The sequence below is a fragment of the Mus musculus genome, chromosome 9, assembly GCF_000001635.26.
Source record: "Mus musculus strain C57BL/6J chromosome 9, GRCm38.p6 C57BL/6J".
NCBI lineage: Eukaryota > Metazoa > Chordata > Mammalia > Rodentia > Muridae > Mus > Mus musculus.
Genome location: NC_000075.6, coordinates 30,654,152 through 30,671,081, shown reverse-complemented (window position 1 = coordinate 30,671,081; position 16,930 = coordinate 30,654,152).

The window sequence follows — 16,930 nt, the reverse complement described above, 5'->3', positions numbered from 1 at the left end:
AAAGCATTTTATTAGGGGACGATGACACGGGGTATTAGAATATACAATACTGCGATTGTACCTGTCCTCTAAGTCATGTATGCAGTCAAAGTCAGTCAGCATTGGCAAAACTGGGTTGCCTTAACCAAAAGTGCTGTTGCTAATTTTAATGGGTATAACAATTACTAGAAAACTCATGCCCTTTAAAATAGAGCTTTACGTACGTCCCATTCTTCTAAACCCTAATATGACCACGTATAATACCACAGGGATTTAATGCCCTGTTCCAAGGCATGCCTCCACTTGGCAAAGGAAGCACTTTATGACCTATCAAGTGGCGACAACCAGACCTTGTACAATCTTTTACAAGATCAGTCTTCTGGGAATGAAATCAGAAGCTACTCAATGGTATTATACGGGGTTAACACTGAGTGAGTTTTTCTTAACACCACCGTGAAGTGAAGCCTGAGGGCCTTGGACCAGGGTCTGTATATGAATAATGTAAGAGACTCCCTCTGGATTCCTACAACAGCACACCTTCTGGAGACTTGAAAGCAAAGCTGGCTAGGGAAAAGTTTCACCTGAAATAGAATAAAGCATAGATGTGCAGTTTTTCTCACATAAATTCTCCAACCTGATGAGGCTGTTTCTTTTAATTTTCCTTGGCCTGTGACTGCCTTCTTTGCAGGATAATATAGTAAGCAGACTCTCAGATCCTTTCAGTTAGTTGTTTTTACTTTCTCTTCTAAATTCACCCTGTGGGGATCTAGATTATGTACTGGCTGATCAGGAGAAAGTTTGTGTGGTTGTTAATATTTCTGTTGTATTTGAATAAATACATTGGATAATGCAGAGTTTACTATAAGAAAACTGATATATAGGTTTTGGATTAAAACATAATAAGATAAAACAAAAGCAAACATATCAGAATAGGACGAAGCAAGCAAACAAACAAAAGGAGGCAAGCATAAGAAAAGGCATGAGAAACAGATATAAACACAGAGAACCACTAGTTTGCACATTCGGGTATCCCATAAGAACACAAAACCCAGAAGCCATAATATATGCACAACTGACAAGGAGGACATAAAAACCACACAAACAAAATTAAAAATTAAGGGAAAAGTCCTGACATGGCATTATGAGAGAAAGACTCTCCATAGAGGCCATTGATTTCTTTTTCTGTTGGCTGTCTACTGCTGGGCGTACAGTCTACCCTTAAGAGTAGCTTGTTTCCCCAGTAAGACTCCCTTGGAGGAAACTAAGTTTACATTTGTAAGCAGTCATCAATTGGAGATTGCTTCTGGGTTAGGGATGGGACCAGTATCCACTTCTTTCAGCACTAGGACCCCATCCAGTGCACACCTGTGCATGCTGCGTCAATCTCTGTGAAGTCCTGTTGTGTTTAAAAGGCCTGTCTCTTTGGTATCCACCATTCCCTCTGGCTTTTACAGTCTTTCCACCCATTTCCCTTCTGGATTCCTTGAGCCCTGATGGGAGAGATTTGATTGGGATATCCTGTTTAAGGCTGAGTGTTGTGTGGTCTCTCATTCTCTGCCTCTTTTCTGTTGAGGGTCTCTGTTCCTATCTACCGCAGGAGGCAGCATCTCTAATGATGGCAGAGCCAAGTGCTGATCTAGAGTACAGCAGAATGTCATTCGGAGTCATTTGATTGCTACGTTCCTTTAGTAAAACCGTAGTATTTGCTTTTACTCATGGTTCCTGTGCTATCTAGTCTCAGGTTCTTGGTCACCCAAGCAGTGTTGGGTATGTGTTCCTTTTGTGGAGTGGGCCTTAATTCAAATCAGATATTGACTGGGTACAGGATTCATGCCCCCCTTGCACTAGCAGCATCTTGCTTAGCATACTATCATTGTAGATCAGAGTTTGTAGCTAGGCTGGTGTTTGCATTTCTCCATTGGTAGTGTTTAGAGTGCCTTTCAGGACCAAACACATTAGCCTGTAGTTCAACTTCTCCACATTTAACGACCTGTGTAGTGTTTTCTTCACTTGGTCCTTGTCTTCAGTTTGTGGGGCACAACCTATAGCATTGGAACAAACGGTAATAGGACCTTTTTTTCAACAACCCAAAAGAATGCGATCTATTCCTGCTACGGGAGGCTTCATTTGGTAACAGATGTCTAGTTGAGGCTCTGTCTCCCCCATTTTTTGGCAACTTCATTTAGATCAATTTTCCATGTATATACATATATGTACAACTTTGGAGCTTATACTATCTTTGTTTTCATACTACCCCTCAAATGGCCCTTAATTTTGGTTGTTTTTCCCATATTCCCTTCCTTGTCTCCCTCTGATTTTCCCTACCTGTCTGATCCTCCAGTTCCAGTCCCTCTCCCCATCTTTCCCATCCACAACTATATATTCTATTTCCCTTTCTTAGGGACATCTATCTGTCCCCAACACAAGTCCCTTACTCTATACCTGGCCTATGTTGTTCAATGGATTGTAGCTGGGTTTATCATTGACTTGACAGCTAATATCCACATATAAATGAATACAAACAATATTTGTATTTCTGAGTTTAGGTTACCTCACTCAGGATTTTTTTTTTCTAGTTTATTCCACTTACCTGCTAATTTCATTTCTTAAAAAAAAAATCTGAGTAATAGTCCATTGTGCAAATGTACCACACTATTTACCCATTTATTTGTTGAGAAACACCTAGGTTGCTCTAGTTTCTGGCTATTATGAATAGAGCAATGTGGACATGGTTGAGCAAGATAGGATGAAGTGTCCTTTGAGTATATACCCAAGAGTGGAATAGATGGATCTTGAAGTAGAGCAATTCCCATCTTCCTGAGGAACTGTGATACTGTTTACCAGAGTGGCTGTACAAGTTTGCAATCCAGCCCTCAGTGGAGGAGTGTTTCCCTTGCTTCACATCCTGAAGCATGAGCTGTCATTTGTTTCTCAATCTTAGTCATCTGACAGGTGTAAGATGGGATCTCAAAGTATTTTTTAGTTTCTTTTTCTAATGGCTAAGGGTGTTGAACATTTCTTTAAGTGCTTATTAGCCATGTGAGTTTCTTCTTTTGAGGATTTTTCTCTTCAGATCTACACTCCATTTTCTAATTGTGTTGTTTTCTTTCTTTCTTTTTTCTTTTTCTTTCTTTCCTTCTTTTTTTATTTTATCTTATTTTTTATTTTTATTTTTTAATTTTTGAGACAGGGTTTCTCTGTATAGCCCTGGCTGTCCTGGAACTCACTCTGTAGACCAGGCTGGCCTCAAACTCAGAAATCCACCGCCTCTGCCTCCCAAGTGCTAGGATTAAAGATTAAAGGCATGCACCACCACTGCCTGGCATGTTGTTTTCTTGATATGTAGTTTTTGAAGTTCTTTATAAATGTTGGATGCAAGCCATTTATCAGATGTATAGTTGGTTAAAAAAAAAACTTTTCCTGTTGTATAGGATACCACTTTGGGTGAATGACAGAGTCCTTTGCCATACAGGAGCTTTTCAGTTTCATGGAGTCCAATTATTAATTGATGATTTAGTACTTATGCTAACTGTGTACTGTTAGAAAGTCCTTTTCCTGTGCTGATGCATCAAGGCTATTCTTCACTTCCTCTTCTTTCAGGCTTTGCCTGTCTACTGAGGTATTTCGTCTATTTGGAGTGGAGTTTTATGCAGGGTAATGACTGTGGATTTACTTACATGCTTCTACATGCAGACATCCAGTATGACCATTTGCTAAAGATGCTGTCTTTTTCCAGTGTGTATTTTGGTCATAGATCTCTAGCCAGCACCATTTTCTACAATACATTCTGCATTGTCTTCTTAAGAAGTCATCTATCCTTCAAGGTTGACCAACATTACTTATATATTATTATATTAATTATATATAAGTTATATTAAATATATTAATTATATATAAATTATAAGTTATTTATATTTGAGCTTTTATCTGACAAAGCATTTTCTCATATACTCTTAGAGATACTCATTCTTAACATGCTTGATAAGATTAGTCAAATGCAAACATCCCTGCCACCACTCACCTTTGGAGTATGCCAGTCAGAGTTAATTGGAAAGAAACATCCCATTGACAAGCAACCTCTACACCTGTCCTCATGAGCTACATTTAGGGCTCCAATTGGAATCTATTTTTATGTCTTTGATGTTTGAAGTCACATTATGTTGACTGACACCACTGAATCTCAGTTTCCGTCATCCTAAAAAATGAGTTTCAATTGTCTGAATAATCACAGAGGGTCTCTTCTTCCCTCTAGCTCAGAAACTGATTAATAAATATATTATTTATATTGCTAACAAGTGGCCATCTTTGTTCTATGCATCATATGAGCATGGACTACCAAGGACACAGTGACAGATGTTTTCTCCATAAAAATTTAAATTAGAAAGTAAGAGAAAAGGCACACCTAGAAACTGGGGAACTTAGTCAAGATCACTTGGGGTCCAGACTCAGGCTGGATAGCTCCAGAGCCTGGGTTTATAACTATTGGGCTATGGTAGAAACTTTGCATTATTCAGTTAAATCTTTCAGAAGGGATAGAAAAGGAGAGTTGCCCAACTAAATACTAACCTGCTACATACACTCCAGTGAAGTCTGCTTGGTAGGCCTAGCCTGGAAGCAGTCACGAGGCAAAGAGTTTCATGGAAACAGTCTCCTGGAACCTTGGCATTCCAATAGCCCGTATACTTAAACCCTGTCTCTCTGTTAGTCTGGTGTATGGATCCATGTGCTCTCTCTATTGTTTTATTATAAGTGCCTTTAAGGATTGATTTTGACATATAACTAAGCCTTCACTGGTGTTGCAATGTCCTAGGCAGTCTTTGAAGCCGAGCCTGAGCTTGGAATTCAGTAAGAATGTTACCTATTCAGTAACATTCAAATTTACTTCTAGTAGAGACAGTGAAAATAATCAGGCATTACAAAGAACAGAGCTAGAAAAGCTCAGAGCTAGTCTGCATAGTGATTACTTAGGACAATAACCGAGTCACTCCCAAACACAGGGATACACAGTGGCCTAGGAAATAGGTGGGTTGTAGTATGAAAGGGTTAGTAGAAGGGAATTCCCCTGGTGCAGGTTTTCTCACTAGGCTCAGAGGAATAGCATAATCAGGTATTTACTAAAGAACCCCTAGTGGTGGGTTTAACAATAGACTAGCATTGCATCAGAGCATTCACCTGGCTCCTGTGGTTAGCTGATCTTTTTAGTTAAGGGTTGTTCCTATTCTCAGTGGTAAACACGGCCTGGCTCCTGCCATATTTTTATGTATGCACTCTTTTTTGTTTTGTGTCAATGTAACTTGGCGGATGTGTTTGCCTTGCTTTCTTGGTTTTCTTCTGTATTAAGAGTTTGGACAAAATACATTCAGATTCAGCACTCCTTTGTGTCTGTGTCTGTTTGTCAATTCTCGCCGACTCTTTGCCCATCTGTCTGAAGCCCTAATTCCCATGGATTGAGAGGGGCCGACTGAGCCCGATCTGTGGCACTACCCAGTTTGTGTCACTTTACACTAGAAAAATTAATCCAAAGGAGGATGTTGACCTAAAAAGATTTGATATTTTTTGGCTATGTAGGTGGGCATGTAGAAAAAGGATACCACATCATCCTCACTGCCATTATTTGGCCTACTCAGTACTGGTTAACATATAGATATCTTCTTTATTTGAAACTTCACTTGTAAAGTTTTTAAAGGAACAGCAACAAAAAGGATCTCTTTTTAGCCATTTTTTTTTTAACTTCAGAAGTGGTATAAATAGATTTTTTGGGAGCCGCCCTCACATTCGCCATTACAAGATGGCGCTGACAGCTGTGTTCTAAGTGGTAAACATAATCTGCACACGTGCAGGGGCAGTTTTCCCGCCATGTGTTCTGCCTTTCTCGTGATGACAACTGGGCCGATGGGCTGCAGCCAATCAGGGAGTAATACGTCCTAGGCGGAGGATAATTCTCCTTAAAAGGGACAGGGTTTTGCCATTCTTTCTCTTGCTTTCTTGTTCTTGTTCTTTTTCTCTCTCTTGCTCTTGCTCTGGCTCTTACACTCTTGCTCTCTGGCTCCTGAAGATGTAAGCAATAAAGCTTTTGCCGCAGAAGATTCCGGTTTGTTGCGTCTTTCCTGGCCGGTCGAGAACGCGTGTAAGAGTTGGTGCCGAAACCCGGGACGAGAAGACCTGGGACGAGAAAACCCGGGACGAGAAAACCTGGGACGGTTACCATCACCGGCGCAAGGAAGATCCCTCATTCCGGAACCAGAACTGCGGGTCACGGTCATAAAGGTTCCCGTAAAACAGACTGTTGAGAAGGATTCAACTGCGTGAATTCAGAACTCTTCAGCTGGGGAACAGGGTACCCGTAAGTATAGCTTTACAAGGTAAGTCTGGTCTTGAACTTTATAACGAAATTCAAGACAGTCTATCAGAAGTAAAGTGGGAAATAGCTTTACAAGGTACGTCTGGCCTTGAACTTTCTAAGGAAATTCAAGACAGTCTATCAGAAGTAAAGTGGGAAACAGCTTTACAAGGTATGTTTGGCCTTGAACTTTCTCTAGTGTTAGGAGCCTTTTTGTTCCTTTTCACATGTTATCAAGTGGTTAAGGCAGGGCTGAAAATTCTGGATGAAATTCAGGGCAATCTATCAGAAGTAAAGCGGGGAGAGAGAGTAGGAGCAAAGAGGAAATATGGCGCACAAAATAAGTATACAGGCCTTTCCACGGGTCTTGAACCTGAGGAAAAGTTAAGGTCAGGTAAGAATACTTGGGGAGAGATTAGAAGGAAGGAAAAGAAAAAAGATCAATCAGTGGAGGTTTCTAGGAGAAGGAGCCTATACTCATCACTAGATGAGCTCAAGGAGCCAGTTCTTAATAGTTCTGAATCAGATGAAAAGGCTATTAGGGCCTGGAAGGCGCTCTCCCAAGCAGGTGAAGCTACTGGACAACTAACAAAGATCGTCCAGAGACCTCAGGAGTCATTCTCAGATTTTGTGGCCAGAATGACAGAGGCAGCAGAGCGTATTTTTGGAGATTCAGAGCAAGCCGCACCTCTGGTAGAATAGCTTATTTATGAGCAAGCCACACAGGAATGCAGAGCGGCCATAGCCCCAAGAAAGAACAAAGGTTTACAAGACTGGCTTAGGGTTTGTCGGGAGCTTGGGGGACCCCTCATTATGCGTTACTTCCATTCAGTATGAGAAATTTACTAGGGCAGCTAATTTGTCAAAAAGTCTTTCTCAGTATATGTTACAGAATTGGACGGCTGAATTTGAACAGACCCTTCGGGAATTGAGAATTGCCATCATTCAGGTCAACTCCACGCACTTGGACCTGTCCCTGACCAAAGGATTACCCAATTGGATCTCCTCAGCATTTTCCTTCTTTAAAGAATGGGTGGGATTGATATTATTTGGAGATACACTTTGCTGTGGATTAGTGTTGCTTCTCTGGTTGGTCTATAAGCTTAAGGCCCAAACTAGGAGAGACAAAGTGGTTATTGCCCAGGCACTTGCAGCTCTAGAACATGGTGCTTCCCCTGATATATCTATGCTTAAGCAATAGGTCGCTGGCATTCAGCTCTTGCACCCCACGAGGCTAGTCTCATTGCACGGGATAGAGTGAGTGTGCTTCAGCAGCCTGAGAGAGTTGCACGGCTAAGCACTGCAGTAGAAGGGCTCTGCGGCATATATGAGCCTATTCTAGGGAGACATGTCATCTTTCAAGAAGGTTGAGTGTCCAAGTGTCCTTCTCCCCAGGAAAAACGACACGGGAGCAGGTCAGGGTTGCTCTGGGTAAAAGCCTGTGAGCCTAAGAGCTAATCCTGTACATGGCTCCTTTACCTGCACACTGGGGATTTGACCTCTATCTCCACTCTCATTAATATGGGTGGCCTATTGCTCTTATTAAAAGAAAAGGGGGAGATGTTGGGAGCCGCCCTCACATTTGCCATTACAAGATGGCGCTGACAGCTGTGTTCTAAGTGGTAAACATAATCTGCACACGTGCAGGGGCAGTTTTCCCGCCATGTGTTCTGCCTTTCTCGTGATGACAACTGGGCCGATGGGCTGCAGCCAATCAGGGAGTAATACGTCCTAGGCGGAGGATAATTCTCCTTAAAAGGGACAGGGTTTTGCCATTCTTTCTCTTGCTTTCTTGTTCTTGTTCTTTTTCTCTCTCTTGCTCTTGCTCTGGCTCTTACACTCTTGCTCTCTGGCTCCTGAAGATGTAAGCAATAAAGCTTTTGCCGCAGAAGATTCCGGTTTGTTGCGTCTTTCCTGGCCGGTCGAGAACGCGTGTAAGATAGATTATAAATAACTGAATGTTTCTTTCCTGCTCCCCAACCCTCCTCAGAGAAACACACGGCCATGCTACATGTACAGACATTAGAGTTTGTTCAATTCTCTCTCTTTTTTAGGAGGCAGATGTTTCTAGGGATAGAAAGAGTCACCCAAAGCAGCTGGGGTATCTCAGTGGCTCCATGCTGGCCTGTGTCCAAGAAGGGTGCTGCTGGTCTTTGGAGCTTCAAGTAAGTGCTGTCTTTGGACTTCTAAATCTTCAAATCCCAGGGAATGGAGACTAAGACAAGTATCAAAAATCTTGGTGGAATTGGTTCAGAATAGAAAGCTAGGAGGAAAGCACAGAGGAACCACGAGAGTGGGATGAGCTCCATCATTCAGCTCAATTGTCTTCTCACCTACTCCTATATTCCTGGGTATATATGAAGAAATAAGAAACAAAAATGGATGCAAGGGTAAAAGTCCAGATGAGACTGCCTCCATGTGACCCAGTGAAGGAAGATAACTGCGGTAACATAACAAACTCTTTACTTCAAAGAGGACAAGAGGGGTAGAATGTTAGAAATTCATAGAGATAGTTAAGGTTAGCTACCTGACAACTAAGAAGATTAACCACTCATGGAAGCTATGACTCCTTAGAACAGGAGCAGGAATGGAAGATGCCTCTTAAAGGTAAGCCAGATGACCCTTGGAGAAAGACATGAAGAGTCTTACTCGAAGGACAAGCACACAGCCCCAGTAACCCTGGAAATCAATTGTGAGATAAGGATTGATTTGGTGGTAGGATTCATTGTGGGCAGGAATCTGATTTTGTTACTCTTTCTTTAGAAGAAAGGGACTGGACACTACCTTGAGAGACAACCTATTATTTGAAGCTGACATACTGAGAAAATAAGGATGTTCAGTAATCACAAGACAGGCATACTGGAGTTAATGTGCCACAGCCCTGGGGTAAGAGACAGCCTTGAGAAGCAGTTGTGTTTGAGTAGCCCCTAACGATAGGTGATAGTTGGCTCAGGTAAGGAGCAGTTGGCCAACACAAGACTGATTCCCTGCTTTTTGTATGCTTTAATATTGTTGTGAGGGAAACCTCCTCCACTTTTGTTCTCCTCCTCCCCTTTCCCTTTCTCCTCTCCTCTTCTCTTCTCTTCTCTTCTCTTCTCTTCTCTTCTCTTCTCTTCTCTTCTCTTCTCTTCTCTTCTCTTCTCTTCTCTTCTCTTCTCTCCTCTCCTCTTCTTCCTTCCTTCCTTCCTTCCTTCCTTCCTTTCTTTCTTTCTTTCTCTCTTTCTTTCTTTCTTTCTCTCTTTCTTTCCTTCTTTCTTTTCCTTCCTTCCTTCCTTCCTTCCTTCCTTCCTTCCTTCCTTCCTTCCTTCCTCCCTCCCTCCCTCCCTCCCTCCCTCCCTCTCTCTCTCTCTTCCTTCCTTTCTTTCTTTTTTTCTTTCTTTCTTTCTTTCTTTCTTTCTTTCTTTCTTTCTTTCTTTCTTTCTTTCTTTCTTCCTTTCTTTCTCTCTATCTCTCTCTCCTTTTTAATGTTTTTGGAATTTCTTTGAAATTAATTTTCTTTATTTTTTTAATATCTAATTTTTATTAGGTATTTTCTTCATTTACATTTCAAATGCTATCCCAAAAGTCCCCCATACCCTCCCTCCCCACTCCCCTACTCACCCACTCCCACTTCTTGGCCCTGTACTGAGGAATATAAAGTTTGCAAGACCAAGGGGCCTCTCTTCCCAATGATGGCTGATGAGGCCATCTTCTGCTACATATGCAGCTAGAAACACAAGCTCTGGGGGTACTGGGTAGTTCATATTGTTGTTCCACCTATAGGGTTGCATACCCCTTTAACTCCTTGGGTACTTTCTCTGGTTCCTCCATTGGGGGCCCCGTGTTCCATCTAATAGCTGACTGTGAGCATCCACTTCTGTATTTGTCAGGCACTGGCATAGCCTCACAAAAGACAGCTATATAAGAGTCCTTTCAGCAAAATCTTGCTGGCATATGCAATGGTATCAGGGTTTGGAGGCTGATTATGGGATGGATCCCCAGGTGTGACAGTCTCTAGATAGTCCATTCTTTCATCTCAGCTCCAAACTTTGTCTCCTTAACTCCTTCCATGGGTGTTTTGTTCCCAATTCTAAGAAGGGGCAAAGTGTCTACACTTTGGTCTTCGTTCTTCTTGAGTTTCATGTGTTTTGCAAATTGTATCTTGTATCTTGGGTATTCTAAGTTTCTGGGCTAATATCCACTTATCAGTGAGTACATATCATGTGAGTTCTTCTGTGATTGGGTTACCTCACTCAGGATGATACCCTCAAGGTCCATCCATTTGCCTAAAAATTTCATAAATTCATTCTTTTTAATAGTTCAGTAGTACTCCATTGTGTAAATGTACCACATTTTCTGTATCCATTCCTCTGTTGAGGGACATGTAGGTTCTTTCCAGTGTCAGGCTATTATAAATAAGGCTGCTATGAACATAGTGGAGCATGTGTCCTTCTCACCAGTTGGAACGTCTTCTGGATGTATGCCCAGCAGAGGCATTGAGGGATCCTCCGGTAGTACTATGTCCAATTTTCTGAGGAACTGCCAGACTGATTTCCAGAGTGGTTGAACAAGCTTGCAATCCCACTAACAATGGAGGAGTGTTCCTCTTTCTCCACATCCTCCCCAGCATCTGTTGTCACCTGAATTTTTGATCTTAGCCATTCTGACTGGTGTGAGGTTAAATCTCAGGGTTGTTTTGATATGCATTTCCCTGATGATTAAGGATGCTGAACATTTTTTCAGGTGCTTCTCAGCCATTTGGTATTCCTCAGGTGAGAATTCTTTGTTTAGCTCTGAGCCCCAGTTTTTAATGGGGTTATTTGATTTTCTGGAGTCCACCTTCTTGAGTTCTTTATATATATTGGATATTAGTCTCCTATCTGATTTAGGATAGGTAAAGATCCTTTCCCAATATGTTGGTGGCCTTTTTGTCTTATTGACAGTGTCTTTTGCCTTGCAGAAGCTTTGCAATTTTATGAGGTCCCATTTGTCAGTTCTTGATCTTACAGCACAAGCCATTGCTGTTCTATTCAGGAATTTTTTTTCCCTGTGCCCATATCTTCGAGGCTTTTCCCCACTTTCTCCTCTATAAGTTTCGGTGTCTCTGGTTTTATGTGGAGTTCCTTAATCCACTTAGATTTGACCTTAGTACAAGGAGATAGGAATGGATCAATTCACATTCATTGAAAATGCTGTCTTTTTTCCACTGGATGGTTTTAGCTCCCTTGTCAAAGATCAAGTGACTATAGGTGTGTGGATGCATTTCTGGTCTTCAATTCTATTCCATTGGACTACTTGTCTGTCGCTATACCAGTACCATGCAGTTTTTATCACAATTGCTCTGTAGTACAGCTTTAGGTCAGGCATGGTGATTCCACCAGAGGTTCTTTTATCCTTGAGAAGAGTTTTTGCTATCCTAGGTTTTTTGTTATTCCAGATCAATTTGCAGATTGTCCTTTCTAATTCGTTGAAGAATTGAGTTGGAATTTTTATGGGGATTGCATTGAATCTGTAGATTGCTTTTGGCAAGATAGCCATTTTTACTATATTGATCCTGCCAATTCATGAGCATGGGAGATCTTTCCATCTTCTGAGATCTTCTTTAATTTCTTTCTTCAGAGACTTGAAGTTCTTATCATACAGATCTTTCACTTCCTTAGTTAGCATCACGTCAAGGTATTTTGTATTATTTGTGACTATTGTGAAGGGTGTTGTTTTCCTAATTTCTTTTTCAGCCTGTTTATCCTTTGTGTAGAGAAAGGCCATTGACTTGTTTGAGTTAATTTTATATCCAGCTATTTCACTGAAGCTGTTTATCAGGTTTAGGAGTTCTCTGGTGGAATTTTTAGGGTCACCTATATATACTATCATATCATCTGCAAAAAGTGATATTTTGACTTCTTCCTTTCCAATTTGTATATCCTTGATCTCATTTTGTTGTCTAATTGCTCTGGCTAGGACTTCAAGTACTATATTGAATAGGTAGTGAGAAAGTGGGCAGTCTTGTCTAGTCCCCGATTGCTTTTATCATGTTTAGGTATGGGCCTTGAATTCCTGATCTTTCCAAGACTTTTATCATGAGTGGATGTTGGATTTTGTCAAATGCTTTCTCAGCATTTAATGAGATGATCATGTGGTTTTTGTCTTTGAGTTTGTTTATATAGTGGATTATGTTGATGGATTTCCATATATTAAACCATCCCTGCATTCCTGGGATGAAACCTACTTGGTCTGGATGGATGATTGTTTTGATGTGGTCTTGGATTCGGTTAGCAAGAACTTTATTGAGTATATTTGCATCGATATTCATAAGGGAAATTGGTCTGAAGTTCTCTATCTTTGTTGGATCTTTCTGTGCTTTAGGTATCAGAGTAATTGTGGCATCATAGAATGAATTGGGTAGAGTAGCTTCTGTTTCTATTTTGTGGAATAGTTTGAGAAGAACTGGTATTAGATCTTCTTTGAAGGTCTGATAGAACTCTGTACTAAACCCATCTGGTTTTTTGGTTGGGAGACTATTAATGACTGCTTCTAGTTCTTTAGGGGATATAGGACTGTTTAGGTCATTAATCTGATCTTGATTTAACTTTGGTACCTGTGTAGAAATTTGTTCATTTCATCCAGGTTTTCCAATTTTGTTAAGTATAGCCTTTTGTAGGAGGATCTGATGGTGTTTTGGATTTCTCCAGGATCTGTTGTTATATCTCCCTTTTCATTTCTGATTTTGTTAATTAGGATGCTGTCCCTATGCCCTCTTGTGAGTCTGGCTAAGGATTTATCTATCTTGTTGATTTTCTCAAAGAACCAGCTCCTAGTTTGGTTGATTCTTTGAATAGTTCTTCTTGTTTCCACTTGGTTGATTTCGCCCCTGAGTTTGATTATTTCCTGCCATCTACTCCTCTTGGGTGAATTTGCTTCCTTTTGTTCTAGAGCTTTTAGGTGTGCTGTCAAGCTGCTAGTGTGTGTTTTCTCTTGTTTCTTTTTGGAGGCACTCAGAGCTATGAGTTTTCCTCTTAGAAATGCTTTCATTGTGTCCCATAAGTTTGGGTATGTTGTGGCTTCATTTTCATTAAACTCTAAAAAGTCTTTAATTTCTTTCTTTATTTCTTCCTTGACAAAGGTATCATTGAGGAGAATGTTGTTTAGTTTCCAGGTGAATGTTGGCTTTCTATTATCTATGTTGTTATTGAAGATCAGCCTTAGTCCATGGAGATCTGATAAGATGCATGGGACAATTTCAATATTTTTGTATCTGTTGAGGCCTGTTTTGTGACCAATTATATGGTCAGTTTTGGAGAAGGTGCCATGAGGTTCTGAGAAGAAGGTATATCCTTTTGTCTTAGGATAAAATGTTCTATAAATACGTGTTAAATCCATTTGTTTCATAACTTCTGTTAGTTTCACTGTGTCCCTGTTTAGTTTCTTTTTCCATGATCTGTCCATTGATGAAAGTGGTGTGTTGAAGTCTCCCACTATTATTGTGTGAGGTGCAATGTGAGCTTTGAGCTTTACTAAAGTTTCTTTAATGAAAGTGGCTGCCCTTGCATTTGTAGCATAGATATTCAGAATTGAGAGTTCCTCTTGGAAGATTTTACTTTTGATGAATATTAAATACCCCTCCTTGTCTTTTTTGATAACTTTGGGTTGGAAGTCTATTTCATTAGATATTAGAATGGCTGCTCCAGCTTGTTTCTTCAGACTGTTTGCTTGGAAAAATTTTTTCCAGCCTTTCACTCTGAGGTAGTGTCTGTCTTTTTCCCTGAGATGGGTTTCCTGTAAGCAGCAAAATTTTGGGTCCTGTTTGTGTAGCCAGTCTGTTAGTCTATGTGTTTTTTATTGGGGGAATTGAGTCCATTAAGAGATATTAAGAAAAAGTAATTGTTGCTTCCTATTATTTTTGTTGTTCCATCCAATATATGAATGTAAGCATTCACTTCGGTATTTTCCAGGCACTGGCATAGCCTCACTAGAGACATCTATATCAGGGTCATGTCAGGAAAATCTTGCTGGCATATGCAATAGTGTCTGCATTTGGTGACTGATTATGGGGTGGATCCCCGGGTGGAGCAGTCTCTGGATGGTCCTTCCTTCCACCTATGTTCCAAACTTTGTCTCTGTAACTCCTTCCATGGATATTTTGTTGTTTTTGGAATTTTTTGAAAAAGATAAAGAAGATGGAGTTGGGAAGGTAGGAAGATGGGGAGGTTCTTGGAGGAATTGGAGGAGGAGATCAAAATATATTGTATGAAAGATTATTGTATGTATAAAAAATACATTGTGTGGTCAAAATATATTGTATGAAAGATTATTTAGAAGCCAATAAAAAATAGGTTTTTCAATAGGAAAATCCACGAATAAAATAAGAGAGCTATTCAAACCAACAGATATGCAAATAATATCACAGAATCATAAGAATTATGAGAAAACAACACATTACAGTTCTTTCAAAAGATTATAACTCCTCAGCTAGTGAAGCCAAAGATACTGATATGGCTAACAGGCTGAAGAACATTTTAAAAATGTATTAGTAAAATGATCAAAGATCTCAAAGAAAATACAAATAAATAAATGAATTCAATCCAGGCCCATTATCAACATAGGAAGAAATGCCAACAAAATGGATTGGAAAAGTTGACAATATGGATATAAAAGCAAACATGGTGGGGAACATGGAAGAAAATCTAAGGAAATCAACCTGTAAAATAAAACCAGCAGCAAATGAAAACCTTGGAAATGAACAACCCAGTGAACTCAGTGTGAGGTGTATGTGTGCTTGCACCCTCAAGCATGTGTGTGTGTGTGTATGCATGCATATATCTGTGTGCTTACTTAATGGAAAGTCTCACTAATACACTGACCAAGCCAAAGAATGAAGGACAAGATTGAGGAACCACTTCATTTAAACACTAACAGGGAAGAAAGCAAAGCATGGTCCCAATGTCTAAGAATTAGGATACAACCAAGAGACAAAATTAAAGAGTACATGGGATAGAAGAAAGAGATGGGACAATACATAAACACATAAAGAATCAATTTGATATATGGTAGCAGAAATTTCCCTAAATCTGAAGAAAAAAAAAAGTCACTGAAAGCAAAGAGCTCAACCAGACAAGAGATGTTTCCTGACTTATTATAGTCAAGATGTTGAAAATGCAATGTTGTGTCTGGCCAGTAGATCACAACCTGGGTTCTAGCCTGGAAAGGCATTTTGGAAACCTGGAAGAGAAGAGGGGCTGGGCTGTGCGAGATAAGGAAGGAACCAAGACAAAGCTCTCTGCTCAAGGTTCAATTTTTACTATTTCGGCACTCCGTTATAAAGGAAGGGGGAGGGGCCCAATTCCCGCCAAATAATCTTGGAGTCCAGTAGCAGGGTGATCACGTGATAGCTTCGGAACTGCAAAGCGGCAGGTTCCAGCAGTGGGAGTGGCAGGAAGATTGCACGGGAAGCTCCATCCCTGAGCAAGCAGGTTTCAGGCTGGGGGAGGGGAGACTACAATGCAAAGCAAAGAAGCAATATTAAAAATGCAAGAGGCCAGGTGTGGTGGTGCAGACTATTTAATTTATGGCCAGAAGGCCAAGGTGAAGAAGACAGTAACACACAGTGTGCCTTAAGGAAATGCCCCACCTCACCCCCATCCCACTCATGACCTAAGGACATCCCACTATCCCCTATCTCATAAATGTTCCACTGTGCCCTCATAGCAGCGAACTGGACTCTATTTTGTTTCTTTAACACATGAACCTTTGATGGACACTTAGCATTCACACTAATGGTCATTTAATCTAAGCATCATAAAGAACAAGCGCTAGCTCTCTGGGCTTCCATTTCAAAGCACTAGAACTGGATGGCTTAAAGGACAGAAGTCCTTGTCTCATGGTTCCAGGGGTAGAAGGCCAAGATCAAGGTGTAAACATGGCTGCTTCTTCCTAATCACTGTGGCGGGGTCTGTTCTGAGCTTCCTTTCCAGCATCTTGGGGATTGTGGATTTTTCTTGATTTCTTATCTCTTTCTCTCTCTGTGTGTCTCTGTTTCTCCCTGTTTCTCTCTCTCTGTCTGTCTGTCTCTCTCTGCATCCATGTCTCCTTCTCCCCTTCCCTGCATCCACATCTATGATCATATTTCCTATTTTTATAAGGATTCAGCTATATTGGATTAGGGGCCCACCCAACTCCAGTATGACCTCATCTTAACTAAGTCTTCAACGATCTATCTCCAAATAAAGTGATATCTAGAGGTATTAAGAATTAGAATGTGTACATATGGATTTAGGGCATGCTAGTCAACCCCTTACACTTAAACATTCAGGAAAAAGAATCTAGGAATCAGGAAAGGATTTGGGGTGGTTGACAAAAATCTTTAGATCCCTAGAGAATTGGCCTAAGACATGACAGTAACAGGAACTTGGTGGTAGTAAGGTATGCAGCGGAGGTGAGGGTCTCACTCAGTGGGAAAAGTCGACCAGCAGAGAAATAGAGACATGTTGAAGAATAGTGAGGAACGCAGCCAACTGGGCTTGTGAAGACAGGCAGAGAGCAGCACATTGGAGGTCCTTGATAGCTGAAGGAAGGAGTTTGCACTTCATACTCTTGGCAGGAAGAAGCCACTGAAGGATTATGACGCACACCACTGGG